This window comes from Arachis ipaensis, chromosome B4 (genome assembly GCF_059453495.1).
Source record: "Arachis ipaensis isolate K30076 ecotype BB chromosome B4, ASM5945349v1, whole genome shotgun sequence".
NCBI lineage: Eukaryota > Viridiplantae > Streptophyta > Magnoliopsida > Fabales > Fabaceae > Arachis > Arachis ipaensis.
Window position 1 is genome coordinate 104,578,043 of NC_142439.1, and position 4,621 is coordinate 104,582,663.

Here is a 4,621-nt window from a genome sequence, read left to right on the forward strand (position 1 = left end):
TATTGTTGTCCCTCCAATTCTGGTTTGAATTGTCCTGCCATCCATGGTTATTATTTCCACTTTGATTGTACTCTTGGTTGGGACGGTCATAGAAGTTGTGAGTGGATGCCACCATGTTGTCTTCTTGTTAGAGCTGCAGGCATTCATCAATGTAATGGCTATAATCAGCACAGATTCCGCAAATTCTTTGTGGGACTAGTTGTTGGTTTTGCTGTGGTGGAGGAGGTTGAGCTTGCTGAGCTTGTTGATTCAACTGCATTTGCTTCAGCAAGTTGGTCATTTCACAGATGCTTTGAGTTAGAGCAGCAGTCTCTCTGCTAGAAGATACTTCTGCAATAGCTTTTGAACGGCCTTGCTTCTGTCTGTGGTTCCTAGTGGATTCAGCTCACTGATCAATTGCCAAGCTTCATCAGTGGTCTTGTACTTCTTCATAGACCCATTGCTGGCACTTTCCAGTGTGGTATTATCTTGGGGCCTCATACCCTGTGTAATATAGCTGAGTAGCACGATCTTGTCAATCATGTGATGGGGGCATGCTTCCAGAAGATTATTGAAGCGCTCCCAGTATTCAAAGAGAGTCTCATTGTCATCCTGAACAATTGTGGAGATATCCTTCCTCAGTTTATCAGTAACTTCAGATGGAAAGAATTTCTCCAGAAACTCCTTTCTGAGTGTATCCCAGTTGGATACATTTGCTAGAGGTTGAGTGTAGTACCACTCTCTTGCTTTTCCCTCAAGAGAAAATGGAAAAGCTTTCAACTGAATTGAAGTTTCATCAGTGCCATCACGCCTGACAGTAGAACAGGCTGCCTGGAAATCTCTCAAGTGCTTGATAGGCTCTTGAGCAGGTAGGCCATGAAACTTGGGCATCAAATTTAGCAGTGCGGTCTTTATCTCAAAATCTGTAGCTACCGCTGGATGATGCGCTTGAAACGGTTGCATTGTAAAATCAGGGGCTCCTTCCTCCTGGATGGTAACTCTCCTAGCTGCCATGTTTTCTGCACGTAAAACAACCGAATCAGTAGAACGGGGGCTGGTTTCTTCCTCAGATTCACTTTCAGATCCGCCCTCAGAGCGGGCTAACCGACGTTGTTCTCGCCTTATTCGTGAAATTGTCCTTTCAATTTCAGGATCGAATATTAGCAAGCGTGGATCAGGAAGTGAACGCGTCATTTGACGGAAGAAACATGCAGCTCATAGTAGCAAAATAAAATAAAATGCAAATAAATAAATTCTAATCAATAAAATTAGCACTCTATTGCAACTCCCCGGCAACGGCGCCAAAAATTGATGAGACGTAGAAGCTGGTGAATTAAAAATTATTAAAATAGTTACGTTGCAAGTATAGTTTTTAACTCACCGAAAATCTGCCTATCAATTTAGAAGTATGTCACAGAGAGTTTGAATTAAAAATTACTAGGAGTTTTAAGTCCCAGGTCGTCTCCCAACGAGTTGCAGAAAAGTGTGCTATCTTATTAATCAGATGTTCAAAGAAGTTGAGTTAAGTAAATTGGAATTTAAATTGAGGAAATTTAATTAATATGAGTAAAACCTTGACTGGGAGTTGATTGGTTGGAATTTCTACTATTGATGGAGTGATTGTAAGATTAATTTATAATTAATGGTTGTTCTGTTTGGTTATCCTTTACTAGGTAAGGGAAAGTCAAACAAGTTGAAATGCCAGATCTGTTCACAAGTTGCAACCCACTTAGTTCAAAGGGATTGGCATTGGTGACAGGATAGCAATCCAACATTTAACCCAATTACAAATTTTTCCTTCAATCCTTCCAACTCAAGAGTTCCTTTTAATCAACTCCCCATCAAGGAAAGAAACTACTCACGCATTGTAAATAATAAATCCATAGCACATGAAAGGGAATTAAAAGAAGACATGATTATTGGAATTGAAATTGAATTAAAAAGAAATAATCCTTGCATTAATTAATCATAAAAGTATTCAAATAACAAAATTGAACAAAACAAAGAACATGGAAGAATGAAACCAAGTTAAGAAAACGAACTAGAATGACGAAGTCTTGATGATGAAATAACTCTTCTCAATGTTCCAATGCTAAGATCAATTGAAAATTAAAAATTCTAAAACCTAGAGAGAAAAACCTAAGAGAGTAAAACTAGATCTAAAACTGTATCTGAATGAATGTGTTGTTTGTTTTTGCATATTCTCTGACTCTAGTCTGCTGTTCCGAGCCGAGAACTGGGTCGAAATAGGGTCCAAAATCGCCCCCAGCGAATTCTGCAGATTATGCAGATCGCACATGTCACGCTAGCGCGTCATCCATACGGACGCGTCACTTGCGCTTTTCCTCGCCACGCATTTGCGTCATCCACGCTACCGCGTCGCTTGGGCTTTCCAATCCGCACGGCCGCGTGAGCCATGCGGCCACGTCGCTGCGATTTGCTCTCCTTTGCGCGGTCGCGTGAGCCATGCGACCGCGTCACTTCTCGCTGGTTATCTCCTCAAATTCTTGTGTTTCTTCCATTTTTGCTAGCTTCCTTCCCAATTTCCAACTCATTCATGCCCTATAAAATCTGAAATACTTAACACACAGATCACGGTATCGAATGGAATAAAGGAGAATTAAAATTAAATAATTAAAGTCTCTAGGAAGCAGTTTTCAAACATGTAAGAAATTTCGGAAAGAAATCTATTATGCATGCTAATTTAATGAATAAGTGGGTAAGGATCATGATAAAACCACATAATTAAACACAATATAAACCATAAAATAGTGATTTATCAATTCCTTTATAGGATTAGAAAGAATCCTAGAAAATTGGTACATGTAATTTTTCTAAAATTATTGTGGAATTGTTGTGGTGGAAACTAGATATTGCAGTAAGTGACTGAACTAAGATGCAAAGTGGTGCAAGCTATTTCTCTACTCTATCTTTACTAATGTCGTTTGAGATATGTAACACCCTACCATTCATATTCTTATGCTCAAGTCATAAGTCAATGATAATATGGTAGTACAACTTAAGATAGAGTTATAATACATATATAGTTATAAGAAATTATTAAACGAGAAGTCTGAAAAGGAATTAAAGAAATATCGCAAGCGCAAACACACACGTATATATATATAGCTACTACTCACGACCTACGAAGTTTAGGTCAGCTAGGGTTACAACAATAAAAACAGTTGATAACAGTTCATATCTGCTGCACGAAATTGGAATTCACAGTTCTTCACAAATTCGCACAACTAACCAGCAAGTGCACTGGGTCGTCCAAGTAATACCTTACGTGAGTAAGGGTAGATCCCACGGAGATTGTTGGCTTGAAGCAATCTATGGTTATCTTGTAACTCTTAGTCAGGAAAACAATAAAATAATTCACTTATCAAATTTGATTGCAAGGAATAAAAGGGCAGAACACAAATTATACTTGTATGCAATGATGGAGAATATGTTGGAGTTTTGGAGATGCTTTGTCTTCTGAAATTCTGCTATCCTCTGTTTCTGATTCACGCACGCATGTCCTCCTATGGCAAGCTATGTGTTGGTGGATCACCGTTGTCAATGGCTACCATCCATCCTTCCAGTGAAAAGGGTCCAGGTGCGCTGTCACCGCACGACTAATCATCTGCAGGTTCTCAATCGTACCGGAATAGAATTTACTATCCTTTTGCGTCTGTCACTATGCCCAGCACTTGCGAGTTTGAAGCTCGTCACAGTCATTCAATCCCTGAATCCTACTCGAAATACCACAGACAATGTTTAGACTTTCCAGATTCTCTTGAATGCTGCCATCAATCTAGCTTATACCACGAAGATTCCGATTAAGAGATCTAAGAGATATTCATTCATTCTACAGTGGAACGTAAGTTGTTGTCAGGCACGCGTTCATGGAGGAATGATGATGATTGTCACGTTCATCACATTCATATTGAAGTGCGAATGGATATCTTAGATAGGAACACGCATGTTTGAATGGAAAACAGAAATACTTGCATTAGTTCATCGAGATACAGCAGAGCTCCTCACCCCCAACAATGGAGTTTAGAGACTCATGCCGTCAAAAGGTGCAAAGTTCAGATCTAAAATGTCATGAGATACAAAATAAATCTCTAAAAGTTGTTTAAATACTAAACTAGTAACCTAGGTTTACAGAAAATGAGTAAACTATGATAGATGGTGCAGAAATCCACTTCTGGGGCCCACCTGGTGTGTGCTGGGGCTGAGACTTAAGCTTCTCACGTGCATGGGCTGTTTTGGGTGTTCAACGCCAGGTTGTAACCTGTTTCTGGCGTTGAACTCCAACTTGTAACTTGTTTCTGGCGCTGGACGCCAGACTGCAACATGGAACTGGCATTGAACGCCAGTTTACGTCGTCTATTATTGAGCAAAGTATGGACTATTATATATTGCTGGAATCCAACAGCATCAGCAGTCCTTTTTCAACCGAATCAGATTTTTGCTCAGCTCCCTCAATTTCAGCCAGAAAATATCTGAAATTACAGAAAAACATACAAACTCATAGTAAAGTCCAGAAATATGAATTTTACCTAGAAACTAATGAAAATAAACTAAAAACTAACTAAAACATACTAAAAACTATATGAAATTAACCCCAAAAAGCGTATAAAATATCCGCTCA

At 39.2% G+C, this 4,621-nt stretch overlaps 1 non-coding gene across 1 annotated transcript; it reads left to right on the plus strand.

The window, feature by feature from the left end:
- Window positions 1-516: 516 nt before the first annotated feature.
- On the plus strand, window positions 517-624 carry LOC148568648 (small nucleolar RNA R71). The gene has a single exon (XR_015882293.1). It is a non-coding gene; the product is annotated as a small nucleolar RNA R71 (small nucleolar RNA).
- Window positions 625-4,621: the final 3,997 nt, after the last annotated feature.